We start from the raw sequence: 19,392 nt of genomic DNA on the forward strand, positions 1-19,392 counted from the left end.
TTCAAAAAAGGGAAAATTTGGATGCAAAAGTTGTCGAGCTTACTTTGTGAAATCTCAGGGGCGGGGGAATGAGTTCTTGAGCTATTTTTAATGGAATTTGCCAAAATCTGCACTGGCGACATGGGCTGCCATATGTCCAGATTTTCCCAGACATTTTTAGCGATTTCCACCCGGACGCTTTTTACGAGGGCTGAATGCCGGCTATGTCTGGGAAATTCCAGACGTATGGCAACTCTACTTAGGGAGGCAGTGGGATATGCATAAAGGCTAGCTCCCAGTATGCTATTCCAAGGGGGGGGGGTGGACAGTGGTTAGTATGTTGGACTAGGACCTGAGAGACCAGGGTTTCAATCTCTCCCCCCCCCCTTGGGCATGAAGCTGCTGGTGTCCTTGGACCAGTTACTGTCTCTCAGCGCCTCACATACCTCAGGGCTATTTTGTAGGTTTAATGAGGAAGGGGAGAAGAACCTTGAGCTCCTCTGAGGAAAAGGTGCTCTATAAATGCAAATAATATTAATAATAATAATAATAATAATAATAATAATAATAATAGGAACTATTTTGCATAGCAATAAAGCTCAATACATTTTCATGTGGTCTGCTTTGTAGTACAGTGGCACCTCTGGTTGCGAACACAATCTGTTCCGGGGTGCTGTTCGCACCCTGAAAAGTCCGCAACCAGAGCGGCACTTCCGTGCATACGCGAAGCGCGACAGAACAATTCTGTGCATGTGCGAAGTGCGCAGAAAACTTCTGTGCGTGTGTGTGGCGAAACCTGGAAGTAAACACTTCCAGGTTTGCTGCGTTCTTAACCCGAAAAAATGCAACATGAAGCGTTCCCAAGAAGAGGTATGACTGTATTCGCATATGTGTACATGATTACAGAACATGACAGATCTGAAAAATGCAATACATACCCCATTGTCATATTTTTCCAGGTAGAACTCAGACAATAATTCGAGAGGGTCCTCTATTTTTGCAGTAATGCTCATCAGGTTCACTGAACCGTTTCTGAAGTACTGGCTCAGTGCCTTATATTGTCAGTTTGTTTCCTCAGCCAGCTGGTGGATTTGCTGTCAGACACTCCCAGGCAACCGTTTGCCTTCTATTATGTGAAAATCAGTGGCACTTTTCTTTTCCTTGAATTCTAACAGACATCTCTTGCAAACTTTCAGGGAAGTCTGAGAGTGGGGGCAGCGCATTTATTGACTCATTTGTTGTAGGCACAGCTCTGGAGTTCTGCTGACTTGTACATGTTGATGTTTTTCCTAAGCAATACCCTTTACCTGCTTTTAACAATAAATATTTTAAGATGTCTTGAAAGGGATTTTGAGCTTCCCAGCCTTTCCTCCCCTGTCTCTTCTTTTTCTGGAAGACATTGAATATGTCAGGCATTTGGGGGGTCAGGTTCATTGTTTGACTCTGTCCGACCTCTAAGCTGACTTTGGAAAACAGACGGTTATAGTTTATATAATTAAGACTGCACTGAAAGCTCTCCCGTTTTGATTGTCAGTTGAAGAGCGGTGTTTTGCTGTGGGGGAATTCCACCACTCCCCACTATAAACCCCCATTTCTCCTTTCTTCAACAGTTTGCAGCTGTGTGCAGTTATAGTTTCTGTGGCAGAAAGTACAGCAGAAACAAAATTTAATTTAGCAACCTTTTTTACTCAAAAGCCAAAGTTTAGAGAGCGGAAGTTTGCACGGAACTCCCCTCCTGCCTGTTCAGTGACCCTGGTGGCATCACTTGTGTCCCAGCTGTTGATGGGCACTATTTATTTTTCAACCATGTGGGCTTCAGAATGAGGGCAGAAGGCATTATGCTCACTCTCATTTTGCTTCAGATGTCACAATATGGCTCTAGGGATGATGCACTATTCAAACAAAAACAGGAAAGGGTGAAGAAATTGCAAATATTCACATATTCGGGCCAGGCAATCAACCCAGCAATTCGGAATGGTATTCATTTGTGGTTTTCTTTGTTGGCTTTCAGTCTGCAAATGATTACATTTCTCTCCATCTACAGTGTGTTTCCTTTCTGGGGAAATGAATGGGGTAGAACAGGGTGATGACAACGCAAGTTACGTAACTAATTACTTAAATTATGTTAAGTTAGATGATTTGACCACAGTGGTCAGTAAGAGGAATAACAGTTGTGGTTTTGCTTGGTTTGGTTTTGCATTTGCAAAAGACAAACTGCAGAGGAATGGAAACAGTGTTGCAGACGGCAAATCAAAGACCCTCTTTGCAACCTTTTTTGGCATGCAGGAATGTGACTGGAACCACTAAGTTTCCTACATACTTTGCAAACACTGAAGCGAGAACGAGGCATTTTGGAGACTGGAACAAAAGCAAACAGGATGGTGAAGTTGGCAGGGTGTGTGGGATGTCGGGGCAAACCGCCCAGCAGCGCATACGCATGCGACATACGTACAGCACATGCGTGGTGCCGCTACGTACGTAGCATGCGTGTGTGCAGTAGGTAGCATGCGCCATATGTAGTGGTGCCATGCTTCCGCAGCAGGGCAGTTTGCCGACAGCACCACTCAAATACCATATGGATGGCGAAGGGATCCCTCCGCCGCTGCTGCAGCTGTGAGTGGAGGATCCTTCGCACACAACTGCGGTGGTGCAATGGAGGCGGCTCATGCCACCATGCCCTGGGGTGCCTTCTTGTCACCCCCCCCCCTAGAGATGGCACACAGGGCAGTCCACCCCCACCCCCTTCCTCTGCCACTGAGTGTGTGTGGCATTCTGCCTCTGCATTAGTGATGACATCATGATGCTCCGTAATTATTCAGGTTCCCGGGTTCACTTCCTGCCATTGCCAGGAAGGGCTGGGGAAAATCCTTGCCTGAGACCCTGTCCAGCCACTTCCAACCATTGTGGGCAATACCACGCTAAGTTGTCTGATTTGTAAAAGCTTCTCCTATACAGGAGAAACTCGAAAAATTAGAATATCGTGGAAAGGTTCGCTTCTTTCAGTAATTCAACTTAAAAGGTGAAACTAATATATGAGATAGACTCATGACATGCAAAGCGAGATAGGTCAAGCCTTCATTTGTTATAATTGTGATGATTATGGCGTACAGCTGATGAGAACCCCAAATTCACAATTTCAGCTTGGGGGTTTTCATCAGCTGTACGCCATAATCATCACAATTATAACAAACAAAGGCTTGACATATCTTGCTTTGCATGTCATGAGTCTATCTCATATATGCATATCATGAGTCTATCTCATATATTAAACTCCAGTAGCTAATGAAAACAATTGCTTACATAAATGGACTTTTCCACAATATTCTAATTTTTCGAGTTTTACCTGTATATAGTGAGATCCACTGCTCCGGCCTCCATCACAGGCATTATGATGAGATGTCATGCAGAGCAAATGCCTCAAAAGAGATTGCATTTGTTGCTGCAGCTATAAATAAGCACTGTGGTCATACTGCCAGTGTGGTGTAGTGGTTAAGAGCGGTGGACTCGTAATCTGGTGAACCGGGTTCGCGTCTCCGCTCCTCCATATGCAGCTGCTGGGTGACCTTGGGCTAGTCACACTTCTCTGAAGTCTCTCAGCCCCACTCGTCTCACAGAGTGTTTGTTGTGGGGGAGGAAGGGAAAGGAGAATGTTAGCCGCTTTGAGACTCCTTCGGGTAGTGATAAAGTGGGGTATCAAATCCAAATGCTTTCTCCTCCTCCTCCTCCTCCACCCCTTCCTTCCTTCCTTCTTCTTCTTCTTCTTCTGCTTCTTCTTTCATACCATAGTTAACCATGCTTCAATTTCAACTTTCCTTTTAGGGTCTTTTAATTGTTTTTCACAAAGGCTGAAACGACACCCAGACACTTCAACAATGACGGCTAACATTTATTCTACTCCAGTGCCCATGAATGCAAAACTAATTCTTTTAATTATAATAGAAAGAGATGGGATTGCATTTCTGGCTTAGTGAGCAGGTACCTACAGCATTTAGTTCAAAGTGTCATCTACAGGTCAGAGAAATTTAAAAATATATATTTATTTTGTGGTGATATTTTCTTTGCAATAGTAAACAATTAAGCTTCCTTGATGGCTGGATAAATTGCTTCCTAAAAATACTCACTGCTGAAGACTGCTGTGCTCATTCTAAGTGTTGTTGTTGTTGTTGTTGTTCAGTCGTTCAGTTGTGTCTGACTCTTCGTGACCCCATGGACCAGAGCACGCCAGGCACCCCTATCCTCCACTGCCTCCCACAGTTTGGCCAAACTCAGGCTAGTCACTTCGAGAACACTGTCCAACCATCTCATCCTCTGTCGTCCCCTTCTCCTTGTGCCCTCCATCTTTCCCAACATCAGGGTCTTTTCCAGGGAGTCTTCTCTTCTCATGAGGTGGCCAAAGTACTGGAGCCTCAACTTCAGGATCTGCCCTTCCAGTGAGCACTCAGGGCTGATTTCTTTAAGGATGGATGAGTTTGATCTTTTTTGCAGTCCATGGGACTCTCAAGAGTCTCCTCCAGCACCATAATTCAAAAGCATTCTAAGTACCTCTACTCAAGCTTAGGACTGGTGCAGAAGTTATTAAACAGAAGTTGCATATCAGCTGTATGCAACTATAATGCTTTTGGGAAAGCAAACTTTGTGAGCATCTCCCTGCCACCCCGACATCAAAGCATGATTGTCAGAATAGGAAGATCAAATGTTCATGACAGGCAATCTGTTAAATTGATTAGCTAATGCATTTGAACAGAGTTACTTGCATTGGGAGGGATGTAACTCATTTTTATTTTTTTAACCACTTTTTGAACAGCATTCATCTTTTCTGGGAAGACCAAGTATATATATTACATCATAAATTCAAAAACAGTGACCTGTTGCATCAAACAACAGATCTGCTTTAATCTGCCAATCTGTCCACTAAGCACGGGATGGCCCAGGTGTTTCTAGGAATCTTGAAAGCAGCCTTTCCTTATTTTTTCCCCCAGCACCTATAATCCAGAGGTGCACTGCCTCTGAGAAAGGGGGCTCCGTTTAGCTATTCTAGCTAATGGCCCTTAATAAATGTGCAATTCTTGAAAATGCCTAATCTCTTTTTCAGACCAACTAAACCAGTGACCACCACACCATGCATCTGTGGATTCCAACAAGTTAATTATGTGTTATGTGAATACATATTTCATTTTGCCTGTGTCTACTGAATCTATAGCAAAACAATTTCATTCTAGTGTTACAGAGGAGAGACAATTCTATATATCCACCCTTAACATGCTACAGTATTTGTAATGTTATAATCCTGTCTCATACCCTCACTTGTTTTTCTATTTCTGTAGACCACACTTTCTCAACCTTGGGTCCCTATATCTTGTGGGACTACAAATCCCATCATTCCAAGACAGCATGGCCAGGGATGATGGGATTTGTAGTTCAGGAACATCTGGGGACCCAAGGTTGAGAAAGGTTGCTCCAGGCTAAACATCACAAATGTTTTAGTTTAATGTGTCTTTTTCATAGGGAAGGGGCTCCAATGAGCACGGCACCAGCCCCCTCATTAAAAGCAGTCAGTTCATGAAAAGCCTCTTGGAACAAGTAGGTCTTCTTCACCTGCCAGCAGAAGGACAAGGAGGGAGCCAGTCTTACTCCTCTAGGGAGTTCCAAAGTACGGGAGCAGCCACCAAGAAGGCCTTCTCCAATTTTCCCACCAAACATGTTTGGAACGGTGGCAGGATCAAGAAAGATCTCAGAACCCAGGGAATATGATATTTCAGATAGGTTGGACCACAGCCGTGTAGTGTAGGCTGTGAAACTGTTCTACGAAGGAAGCCATCTCCTCCCTATAACCAGCCCCAGTCAACAATCTGGCTGCATCTCTTTGAGCCAGTTGAAGTTTCTGAGCACTTTTCAAAGGCAGCCCCATGTCGGGTGTGTTATCCAATTGACATGCAACTAAGGCAGGCGTCACTTTGGCCAAATCGAACATCTCTAATGAGCTGGATGGGAGCTGTAGTACAAAGCACCTGAAGGGGTGTAGTGGAAACTCGCGGAAGATCTTTGTAATCACGAGGAGTCAGGTGGCATATCCTCCTCTCTTTTCCATCCTCAGTCTTGAAATTAGCAAAGTAAAGTTGCTGGTGAGGAAGATACAATTAGTTGAGAACACCTTCAGCTGCCAATGACCTTAGCCAAGCCACACCCAGGTGCCTGACCAGTCAGGAATGGTACCTGATAGCCAGGTGGAATCAATCAAACCTATTAAGTTAACTATATAAACGAAGGAATGGAGGGGACCGATTGGGCTTCGCCACAGACCAGGTACCGGGTGCTGTGGGTTTCCTGGTGTGAGGGGTCTTTCTCGCCGCTCCTTTGGGGCCCCGGGCGGCAGAAGGGGAGATTGTGCTTAGGCTTTTATCAGGTATGCTACATTTGTCTGCTGCTGATTGTATCTAGAAATAAAAGCATATTTGTTCTTCTTCCATTGGTGTGTTCATTGGATCCAGATCCCAAAAAGAACCCTGCCCCTTGGCGGGACAAGGGGAACCATGGCATAAAACAGCTTTGATGATATTCAATAGTGCAGAGACAAACTTAAGTCTGATATCATCACTAGTCTGTCCAGCAAGTATCATGTGCTATACATCAGAAGGCTGACAGAAACTTTCCCGGAGACATCAAACACATAACACAAATGTATTTGCTTAGGAAACAGCAAAGCTTCCCCAGATTTCAGAAGCAAAACCCTCAGTGGAATAAGAAGGCCAAACTACGAGGGAAGATTAGAAGTCTCATAAGCTTCATATCTCCAAGTTTTTGCTGGATGTAGCCTTTTTGAAAGCTTGTGTGCATGTGAATGGAAAAAAAATTGTGATTCATACTGATAGGGTGGGCTCACATCAGTAGTAAATTAGTTTCCAACATCAAAGGAAAATAAACAAAAAAATAAATAATTTTAATTCCCCTAAAGCATAAATATTGGATGTACATATAAATGTAGCACATTTGTTATTTGGATGTTTAAAATGTCTGCTTCAACTTCTCTTTCCAGTTATGAACAGGAATTTTGTTTTTTGTTTTTTTTAAGTGTCTCACATGCAGGACTTTTTTTCCAGCTGAAACTCTCTGGAATGAAGTTCTGTCACCTCTCAGGTGGGCCAGAACAAGGGAGAACAAGGGAGGCAAATGATTTAAGTAAAGTCCCTCTTTTTTTAATCCCAGAGGAGCGGAGATACTTACAACTCCCAGCTAGGTATTTTACTCAGCTCGAGGTCCCATCCCACAGAAGGGCGTTCACACTGGCCCGAAATCATGTCCTGCCATCTGCCGTATTGGATGGGAGGTATAGGGGGGTTCCTTTGGGCGACAGACTCTGTCCATGCGACTCCAGAGAAGTAGAGACTACAGACCACGTGCTTCTCCGTTGCTGCTTTTATAGGGCTTTACGGAATGAACTTATCTCTCCGCTATTATGTGAGTCTCCTGGATGTCCCGAAGAACACTATACTCATTGGCTCCTCTCAGATGCCAATCCTAAGGTCACAGCTGCGGTGGCAAAGTTCTGTGCTGTCGCTATTAAGATTCGGTCCGCACAATTAGGTGCCTGCTGATCCTTCTTTTGATTTAAGTATTATAATAATCTGAATTGTTGATTTTTTTAATTAATTTCTAAATTTATTCTTTTAAAGCAATAATTATTAATTTTAATGTACTTTAATTTTAATACGGCCAACCCCTTTTAGATCAAATCTCAGATCAATTTTAAATTGCATTTATTATTGATTCTGTATGTGTATTTGTGTGTGTGTGTGTGCTGGTCATTGACCGTAATAAAGGAATCTAAATCTAAGGGAGGTGTTCAGGGTGAGTTCCGGCACCTTTTCCCCCCTAGAAAAATAGCACTGCTCACATGTAACCAGTAGAGCTGAAATGCCCAAGGACCACCTGAAACAATTTGAGAGACAGGTCTAATGCTTTATTAGGGTATTTTAAACCCTACACCCTGTGGGGATGGAGTGTGCAAAAGAACACCCTGCAGGCAGCAGAAATGAATCCTCCAGTCACCCGCTGTTAAGCAGAGGAATCAATCCTGCTGGGGTCTGCTTGATGCCCAACCCCTTGACAGCCCCAGATCACTCTGAGTGGCCTGACCACGATGACCCAGAGCTGTCATTACCTGACTCTGCTGAAGCCTGGATCCTTCCCAAATCAGCCCGATTTGGTTCAGGATTTGGGCTTTTGCAAATATGGCACAGCCCCGGTACCCATTGCAGGATAAAAATAATAGTTCGGTAAAAATGGCAGTTCAAGAAGCATCAGTGGGGGAGAAGAACGGCAAGATGTAACCTCAGACAGCTGTGGAAAAGGGAGGGGTGAAAATCTTCTCAGGCAAGTCTCCCACCCTGTGATTCCTTTTTAGGAGAAGGAAGGAAGGAAGGAAGGAAGGAAGGAAGGAAGGAAGGAAGGAAGGAGAGAGAGTTTTGGATTTGATATCCCGCTTTTCACTACCCGAAGGAGTCTCCAAGCGGCTAACATTCTCCTTTTCCTTCCTCCCCCACAACAAACACTCTGTGAGGTGAGTGGGGCTGAGAGACTTCAGAAAAGTGTGACTAGCCCAAGGTCACCCAGCAGCTGCATGTGGAGGAGCGGAGACGCAAACCCGGTTCACCAGATTACGAGTCTACCGCTCTTAACCACTACACCACACTGGCTCTCCAGAAGGAAGGAAGGAAGGAAGGAAGGAAGGAAGGAAGGAAGGAAGGAAGGAAGGAAGGAAGGGGCATACATTGTGATGGTAATAGGTACTGAACTTCCAACTGGCCTACTGCCCTTTCCTCAAATTTCAATGGTGAAAAGTTTGTTTGTTTCATTTATATACTGCCCATATGAAAGCAGCATACTAACAAGCAAAACAGTACCTCCGCAGTTTAAAAGGCCATAGATTGTTTAATTAGCCAAAGCCCTGTTTTCGCCTGGCACCTAAAGAGATGTAACAAAGGTGTCAGGTGAGCTTCCCTGGGGAGAGCCATTCATAGATGGGGAGCCAGCGTAAGGAAGACCCATTCTCGTCTTGCCACCTTCTGGACCACTCACGAAGAAGGCACGTGGATCAACCAATAATTCATTTACGCATTAAATAAACATATGCTTTAAATAAATGAGGATTGAGTTGAGCCACCCAATGGAAAGGGGGTGTCTCTGTCTGACCTTCTCACCTGCATAATAGCTTCACAAATCAGGAGAAACACATTGCAATTCTTGTGACACCTCAGAGCTAAGTGACTGAATGTGCTCCCTCAGCAAAGCGATTCCCCATGTATATAAAATGTGATGTCTTGGAGCCTTCCAGGCCCTCAAGTGTCCCTATTTTCCAGGAAAGTCCCAGATTTACAGAAGGTGTCCCAGTTTCTGAATTGATTCCGGAATGACCTGCTGTTCCTTAGGACATCCCTATTTTCATTGGAGAAATGTTTGAGGGTATGGTAGGATGTCCCTATTTTCATCAGAGAAATGTTGGAAGGTATGGAGTTATCTGACCCCTCAAGCTATCTGAAGGCAACCCTGTATAGGGAAGTTTTAAAAAAAAAAGTTGCATGTTTAATTATGTTTGCTATATGTGTTGGAAGCCTCCCAGAGTGGCTGGGGCAACTGCATCAAATGGGTGGGGTATAAATAGTAAAATTATTATTATGGAATATGATTTCCCTATTTTCATCGGAGAAATGTGGGAGAGTATGGCCTTCTGCCTGACACAGTTTTCTATGTGCAGGATTTCCCCATCATGGGAAAACATAAAATCCTGATAACGTACTGAACTGTAAGATCCCAGGAGCAATTTATCATGTAATGCATTATTTGGCTAAGATGCCTGTCATAGAACAAGGAAGCAACAGCTTCAGGTTGAACCTAATTTGATGTGACACTCTGTACTCAAGCAATGGAAAACCAACAAGAGGAGCAACTATTTCTGACCTTCTCAGTATGTTTGATAAAGATCTCTTTTTGGCGGCTATTCAGCCCTGCTGTTATCACTTCCTGCTAATGAAGATTTCACTTGGCGCCATGAAACAGTGATTGTTAGTCATCACAAAAGACACCAGTGGTATTTTTTAAAAGCCCATCACTGCCTTCTGTCATGTTGAAGAGTTTTAATTATTATTATTTTTGTGTGTGTGTTTTCATCTTATTCTCTTCCAAGGTTGAATGAATTTTGTCACCAAAGAAGAGACAGTTTTCTTACTGATCCTTGAAACAGAAAATACAAAAAAGCAAAGAATCTTGTTTTAATTTAAAGACCACTGAATTTGTTGTGACAAACTTTAATGGATGAGAGCCCAGCGTTAGCTAACTGAGGATTACTTTCCATGCATCAGAAAAAGCAGGCTTTAATCTATCAATTTTTTGGTCACCAAAAATATGTCAGCGGCACTTAGGAGATACGACAAGACCCTGCATTATTTTGGCTGTACAGCCTTCCCTCTGGAAAATATAAGCTGCTTTTGAAAATAAGTCAGAGGAGGAATGACCACTGGGAGGAGCCCAGAGAGAAGAAACACCATGGCATACATGCATCAGCACATCCGGATGCCTTCATCTGCCCCAGCTGCAACAAAGCATGTCTCTCCCTTATTGGTCTCTACAGCCACAGCAGGTGCTGTAACTCTCAATGGTTGGACTTCACCTCCAAAGGTGTACTCCTTCATTGTCTCCCAAGACAGACAGATGCCAACCTCGATCTTACCAGCTGATACATGCAGCTGAAACAGGCTTTCACACATGTATCCCTACTTGGGTGAGAAATGCAGTGATACCTTGGTTCTCGAATTTAATCCGTTCCAGGAGTCCGTTCGATGCCCAAAATAGTTCGAAAACCAAGACATGGCTTCCAATTGGCTGCAGAAGCTTCCTGTGTTCAATCGGAAACCGCATCAGACATTCGGCTTCCGAAAAACGTTCACAAACTGGAATACTCACTTTGCAGTGTTTGGGAGCCGATTTGTTCAGGAGCCAAGCCGTTCGACTACCAAAGTACCACTGTACTGTGTGAACAAGATTTTTGAGGGCACAATCTCCCAGCGTCAGGGCTACCTCTTTTTCAAAAGCTGGAACCTGATAACCAGCAGCTGGGGAGGGAGCAGGGGGCTGGTTTCAGCCTCTCACCCCTTCCAGCTTCTTTTCACATGCCCAAGGCCCTCCTCTTCATTGTTTACGTCTATTATGAATTCCAGTTGAAGAAGAGTTTGGATTTGATATCCCGCTTTATCACTACCCGAAGGAGTCTCAAAGCGGCTAATATTCTCCTTTCCCTTCCTCCCCCACAACAAACACTCTGTGAGGTGAGTGGGGCTGAGATACTTCAAAGAAGTGTGACTACTTGGTACCATTGGTCCATGTTTACTCCTGACAGGTCTTTCCAGGGTCTGGTTATGATGTTTCTGGCTGCTGAGAGTAGATGGATTATGAGTTCTTTGTGTTGTAAGTGGGCATGGGAAATGGTCCTACTGGAAAAACTAACCAGTAACCTAAAACTGACATGGGGACAAACAGAAGAAGACACCTTCACCCCGGTATGGTTCCCCTTCATCACACACACAGCCCAACAAGATAATGACAAAAATCTACCGACAGCATACAAATCAATATGCCTATCCTGATCAAAACACCCACCCACCCCACTTACACAGGAAACCAAAGATCACCACAGCCAACCACAAATGAACAATCACACCCTACGCCAATCCCGACCTCTCTCACCGCCAAAGAAACACAAGCGAACAACGGAGAACCTACACAATCAACGCTGACACCAAACGCTACCTATATTAAGGAAAATAGAAACATCGTCACCTCACCTCACCCATCCCCCCACCTCCTCTCCCCCTTCTCTCCCTAATGTCTCAACAACCAAAACTGATTTGTAAAAATGTTACATGGGAAAAATACGAGAGAGACATTGCACACACTTTTGTAAATCAAGAAAATCTTTAATTAAAAAAAACAACAGAAGTGTGACTTGCCCAAGGTCACCCAGCAGCTGCATGTGGAGGAGCGGAGATGCAAACCTGGTTCACCAGATTACGAGTCTACCGCTCTTAACCACTACACCACACTGGCTCAATATAATCAGGAATGGTGCATTATTGAGATCAGATCAGAAGAATCTTTATTTGCATCAGCCACTAGCCATTATTGAGATTGTAAGGAATAAGACGTATCAATCTAAACATATAAAGAATCAACAGCATGTTTACTAAGAAGTAAGCTCCACAATTTCATTGGGACTTATCCCCACGTACATATTATAGGAGTGCACTGTTTGCGATGCTGATGTTGCATATCAGCATAATCCCCAGCATTTAAAACGCTTCACGATTGAAGTCCTATGTATTTTCTTAAAATAAAGCACTGCAGAAAATGGAAATAAAAAAACAAAAAAATCTTACACTGAGAAGATTGGTAATGGAAGTTCAGTAAGTTGCTAGTCAAAACCCTCTGCTGTGCCTTTGCCCAGGGAACATTTTTCCCCCTAGCAGAAGTTAATTCCTTTTTCCAAAAAGAGAAAAGGGGAATTATAAAAAGAAGGCTGAAATAATTGCGCTGTCAATTACTTCTGAAACAGCCACAGTCAAAAGGTGCTAATCTTCATTAATATTCTGATATAACTAAATTGGCAAAAGAGAAAACACTTGCTATGCAAGTCTCTCTCCTTAAACACGCTCCTCTGAATAACCTGACTTACTAGGGCTGTTGTGAGGATTATAACTGCATGATACACGTAGAAAACTTTGAAGACCTGAAAGCACAATACTGTGGTACCTCGGGTTACAAACGCTTCAGGTTACAGACTCCGCTAACCCAGAAATAACGATTCAGGTTAAGAACTTTGCTTCAGGATAAGAACAGAAATCGTGCTCTGGCGGCGCAGCAGCAGCAGCGGGAGGCTCCATTAGCTGAAGTGGTGCTTCAGGTTAAGAACAGTTTCATGTTAAGAACGGGACCTCCAGAACGAATTAAATACGTAACCAGAGGTACCACTGTAAAATGTTAAGCGTTAAAGGTGAACATTTCCAAATTCTGGTGCTAGCAGTTGTTATTCCAGAGTAGCATTAATTGGAAATCGTGTCCTCCCTTAAAGAGGGCACGTATTGCGGTGAGACCTGGCAACCAAATCCCTGTGTTGTGGGCGGGTATGATTGACAGCCACCTTTGATTGACAAGTCCTTCGATGCAGGGTTCAATCAGGCCAATGGGACACAAACTAAACGGATCGAAGGACCTACATAAGCCCATGCACGTTTTCCAGAGCTTCCTCTTTTGGTGCGTGCATCGGAACACCCGCCCACCTCTCCCTACTTTTAGGGCTTGTGCGCTTGACCTTGCTATGCCGTCGTGTGTCGTCTGTCGTTGGGACAGGGGCATGGCAGGAATTTTCCCACTTGGCTGATTGGCTGTGGCCATTTGGGTTTTCCCTGCTGTGTAACAAATCATCACAACTTGTAAGGTTGCGGATAGGCTCTGGTTCAGGTGATAGGGATGGGAGAACGCTCTAGCCATCCCTATGTGAAGGGTATTCCATTAAAGGAACTCAATGGTTTGGTCAACCCTGAGAGGGGTTGTGCCTGTGCCTGAGTCCAGGGGGGCATCTCAGTGGTGGACTAGCCTGACCCCACTTTCCGCTGTTCCAGGTGTTCACCCTAGGCTGACCTATGCTGGTGCCCTGGGTCAGCGATACCTGCAACGGTGCAGGGAGCTAGTCGAACCAGAGCCTATGCAACCCATCACTTGCTATAATGAATAAAGTTGTGGTCTAAATTCTGCCAAAAACCAAACCAAAATTTGAGTCTTGTCTGAATTTATTTGGGGTGAGGTTAAAAGGTCTGAACACGCAAAACAGGATTCATAACAATCAGCCTTTAGCACGTACTCTAAGGTTGATTAAAGCTATGGTTTTCCCAGTAGTAATGTACGGAAGTGAGAGCTGGACCATAAAGAAGGCTGATCGCCGAAGAATTGATGCTATTGAACTATGGTGCTGGAGGAGACTCTTGAGAGTTCCATGTACTGCAATAAGATCAAACCTATCCATTCTGAAGGAAATCAGCCCTGAGTGCTCACTAGAAGGACAGATCCTGAAGTTGAGGCTCCAGTACTTTCGCCACCTCATGAGAAGAGAAGACTCCCTAGAAAAGACCCTGATGTTGGGAAAGATGGAGGGCACAAGGAGAAGGGGACGACAGAGGATGAGATGGTTGAACAGTGTTCTCGAAGCTACTAACATGAGTTTGGCCAAACTGTGGGAGGCAGTGAAGGATAGGCGTGCCTGGTGTGCTCTGGTCCATGGGGTCACGAAGAGTCGGACACGACTGAACGACTGAACAACAACAACAACAATTTATTTATTTATTTATAAAAAAAATCAGTTAAACAAAAACCAAGAAAAAATAAACAAAAACATGTATTAAAAATACAAAAATAACATAAAAAGGGAGGAAAGCATTATAATTCTATACATACTTATCGAACACACTGGTATATAAATGACATTTTTTATTCTAATACATATAGAATTATTTATAACCTACTCTGTTTTGTATAAATGCTTTCCAGCTATCATAATATCTATCAGTATACCTGAAGGAGCATCTCCACCCCCATCGTTCTGCCCGGACACTGAGATCCAGCGCCGCGGACCTTCTGGTGGTTCCCTCACAGCGAGAAGTGAGGTTACAGGGAACCAGGCAGAGGGCCTTCTTGGTAGTGGCTCCCTCCCTGTGGAACGCCCTCCCATCAGATGTCAGGGAAATAAACATTTATCTCACTTTTAGAAGATATCTGAAGGCAGCCCTGCTTAGGGAAGTTTTTTTTTATTTTTGATGTTTTATTGTGTTTTTAATATCCTGTTGGTAGCCGCCCAGAGTGCCTATAAGTAATAAATTGCTGTTGTTGTTGTTGTTGTCCATACACAGTCCATGCCTATAAACAATCTGTTCATATGTTGCAAGACATATGTCATGTCTTCTATCCATTGATTAAAGGGAGTACTAGATTTATCTTTCCAGTGAATCAGTATCAGAGTTTTAGCTGTAGTGAGGGGATAAAAAATCCATTTACACTGACCAGTTGTCAAATTCCATGCAGCAGATAGATATTTTAAAATAATATTATCCCCTGACAATGCTAGCTTTCCCCTCAAAGTAATACTCATACAATTTAGTACTTTCTCCCAAAACTGCATGGCATGAACATGATTCAAAGAAGAATTATCCTTATTACATAAAATCCAAACCCGCACCCCCATGCATCTCCAACAATATGTTGTTATAGATAGTCTGTTTCTATATAAATATAACAGAGTCCAATAAATTATAAATATTTTTGTTGTTGTATAAGATACAATTTAAAATCAATTGACATCTTTGCTACAGAAGGTAAAACATTATCCCGTTGTCTAAGTAATATAGGAACCTTCAATTCCTTCTATCTATAAAAAGTAGTCACTAGGTTTTTAGTCTCAAAGGGTTTAGCCAATTGTTCCAATATCTCCGGTGTCTTAGATGCTGTAACGGCTGCTGGTTCAAACAGGGTTGTTGTTGTTGTTGTTGTTGTTGTTGTTGTTATTTAAAGCCATTGGAAATATTGCCATTGGGCCATCTCCAATAAGGGGTATTTATCTCTTAACACAGCAAACATACAGAATAACTCATCTATCTGTTAGTCCAGAGTCATTATACCAACTGTATTTGGATTGTTGACTTCTACATCCAAAGGTTGTGGGACTTCATTTTGCCCAATGAACTTGCATTTCACTCTGAGTAACGAGTAACAACAATCTAAATTAATACAAAATAAAATAAAAAATTCGTTCCAGTAGCACCTTAGAGACCAACTAAGTTTGTTCTTGGTATGAGCTTTCGTGTGCATGCACACGAAAGCTCATACCAAGAACAAACTTAGTTGGTCTCTAAGGTCCTACTGGAAGGAATTTTTTATTTATTTTTTGTTTTGACTATGGCAGACCAACACGGCTACCTACCTGTAACCTAAGTTATTACAACAGTCATTATTGGGGGGCGGGGAGAGAAGATGTGCTTCTGCCTGTTCTGCATCTCCAACTCAGTTTGCTGGCCCCATATTCTACTATTATGGGAGAGGGGGGGGAAACTTCTCCCTCTCTACTTTTTCCACACTACGCCTAATATTACACCATTCCTTTAATTTAGGGTTACCAGACATTCCCAGGGACAGTCCCTGGATCTGCAAATCTGTCCCCGGACAAATTCCGTCCCTGGAATGCCCCCAGATTTGCAAATCTGTCCCTGGGAAATATGGCAGCGGCAGCCTCGGCCACCCGGAGCCAGCCTGGTAGCACAGTTGACTCTGGCTGGCTTCAGGAGCTGTTCACTGTGCACTGCCTGCTGCTGTGGCACCCGCCATTTTTCCTTGCTGGAACTTCTGCCGAGGAAAAATGGCGGGCGCCATGGCAGCGAGCAGCTCCTGAAGCCAGCCAGAGCCAACTGCGCTACCAGGCTGGCTCCGGGCTGCTGAATGCCGCTGCCACCGCCACTGCCAAACTGGGGACGGCCGGCGGTACAGATCTCCTGCCCCTTTCCCCCTTTGTTTTGACTGACCTGGGAGGCTCGGGAGTTGCGGGGGAGCGTTGCCCAGTTTTTTTTAAACTCTGCGCATTTATGTTTTACAGGGTGAAAAAGAAAGGCTTTGCACCTTGCCTGGCAGAGAAACTGCGCACCTTGTGCCGCTCCTGGGCAACGGCCACCCGCCCGCGACTCCCGAGCCTCCCCTGATCTGTCAAAACAAAGGGGGAAGGGGGCAGGAGATCTGGGGAGGCTCGGGAGTCACGAATGGGCGCCACGCCATTGCCCAGTTTTTAAAAAAACTCTGTGCATTTTCACAGGGTGCAAAAGAAGGGCTTTGCACCTTCATACAATATGCATGTGTGCTTGGGCCCAGGGTCTTTTGCCTCACCATCCCCACTACTGGCTCCCTGTTGCTACTCAGCTTAAAAAGAAAAAAAAGTGTCCCCAGATTCATTGAAAAAAATCTGGTAACCATACTTTAATTTACCCCTTATTTGCAGATACTTGCCATTCAGGCCTATTGGAGGAGGAGGAGGAGGAGGAGGAGGAGAAGAAGAAGAAGAAGAAGAAGAAAAAGAAGAAGGAGGAGGAGGAGGAGGAGGAGGAGGAGGAGGAAGGAGGAGAAGGAGAAGGAGGAGAGTTTGGATTTGATATCCCGCTTTATCACTACCCGAAGGAGTCTCAAAGCAGCTAACATTCTCCTTTCCCTTCCACCCCCACAACAAACACTCTGTGAGGTGAGTGAGGCTGAGAGACTTCAAAGAAGTGTGACTAGCCCAAGGTCACCCAGCAGCTGCATGTGGAGGAGCGGAGACGCGAACCCGGTTCACCAGATTACGAGTCTACCGCTCTTAACCACTACACCACACTGGAAGCAAAATGCTGAACTCGGGGATGCTGTTGCAGCTGGCGAAAGGCCAGCCCTCCTTCCCAAACACTCGTCCTTTCCATCAGCTGTTTTTTTTCCAGCGAGGAAACCTCTGGTTCCTTTTGAGAGAGATCCCGCTGGAGGGCGCAATGCATCTTACCCCACAAGTTGTCCTTGAAATAAAGAAACCCTCTCTTCTCAGGTACACACTCCCAGGCCACACTGATGAATATTTCGCTCGTTTAATATAGCCGAGGTGCATCCTAGGAATCCAGCTGCCATTTGACTTGGAATTTTTATTGCTGGGGCATGGTGGCAGGCCCTGCAGTGATTCAAGGAAGTGACAGAGTGAGTTTGGAAGTGTAATTTCCTTGTGGAGCTTTATTATAGGGTGGTCAATTTAGTGCCGAAGTATTTTACTGTAGGTTGACTTTTATTGCAAGCCATGATACATCTGTGCCAGCTAATTGCTCTGTTCCAGCTTCTCGAGTCATTCCATGTTCCAGGTTAGGACTATAACGGTTAGAGGTGACCTGAATTTTTTTTTAAAAAATTATTTTGTTAATGTTTTATTTCCTTTAATAATTTGTAAGAAAGACCTGAAACATTGTGGGTGGCTTATTTTTTTTTAATTTTAATTTTTTTAAAGAAGCTTTCTGTTCTGTTTGCTTTTTACTAAAGTCTACGTTCTTCACCTGCAGAGAAAACACAAGGATGCATTTCGAACGCTTCTTAAAAAGCTGAATAAGGCGGAATGAAAACCATCTCTCAAGTTCTCAGTGCTGTTTGCGAGTGGTCCATTTTGCCAATTATTCTTAAATAGAAAAGAAAAAAATTCTTCTGAGAAATTTTGGCTCTTTTAATGTGGTCCGAAACAATCTTTTCTTAGTTCGGATTGGTCAGTGAAAGAAGCGATGAGCTGACAGCGATGGATTGGAAGGAGTAGAGGCCACACCCACTGTCACTGTCAACAATATTAAATGATATTAAACAATATTAACTAGATCTACAATAGTGCCCAAAATTAATGGATGGAAGAACTGGGGAGGCCATTTCATGAAAGTTGCTCCAGGGAAGAACTAAAATTCTTTATTCAGGAGCATTTATCTACTATTTGTCTACCTATTCATCTGCAGTGGTGCCCCGCTAGACGAATGCCCCGCTAGAAGAAAAACTCGCTAGACGAACGGCATTCGTCTAGCGGAAGCCGCCCCGCAAGACGAAAAAGTCAATGGGGCTGCTTCGCAAGACGAAAAATTTTCGTCTTTTTTTTTTCGTTTAGTGGAGCATGGCTGTCAATGCCGCTTCGCTAGATGAAAAAACCACTAGACGAAAAAATTCGTAGAACGAATTATTTTCGTCTAGCGGGGCACCACTGTACTTGTACCTTAATGTGCTTTCAAACTGCTAGGTTGGCAGGAGCTGGGACTGAACAACGGGAGCTCACCCCATAAAGGGGATTCGAACTGCCGACCTTCTGATCGGAAAGCCAAGACTCAGTGGTTTACACCACAGTGCCACCCACGTCCCAGTTCCTCAGGTGGTACTGGGGCCTATTCTGCACTTCTGTTCTTCACTTTTTTACTGTCTTCAGCTATTTGGAAATATGGTACAGGGCAATGATTCCCTGGGCTCTCCATACCCTCCAGATTAGCTTGGAAAAAATGAATATATCTGAAAATTCACAAATTCCCCCCAGATTGAAGAGTGAATTCTTCCCTTGTGTCTTTCCACAGGCTGCACAAGCAGTCAGCAGAGGAAAAAGAAGGATTGGAACCATTACTTTTCGATTACAGGTGAATAGACTTGGATAATGGGGAAAACTAGTCTAGGGGTGATTCACATCAGGAACTGTACATTGAGGGAGTAACCATAAGACTTGAGGAAGTAGAAAATGAAACACTTGCCAGAAGCTGCTGCCTTTTAGTTAAAAGTTCCAATACTGAGCAGCCACTGGAAACGGACAAA

Source organism: Lacerta agilis, chromosome 14 (assembly GCF_009819535.1).
Source record: "Lacerta agilis isolate rLacAgi1 chromosome 14, rLacAgi1.pri, whole genome shotgun sequence".
Taxonomy (NCBI): Eukaryota; Metazoa; Chordata; class Lepidosauria; order Squamata; family Lacertidae; genus Lacerta; species Lacerta agilis.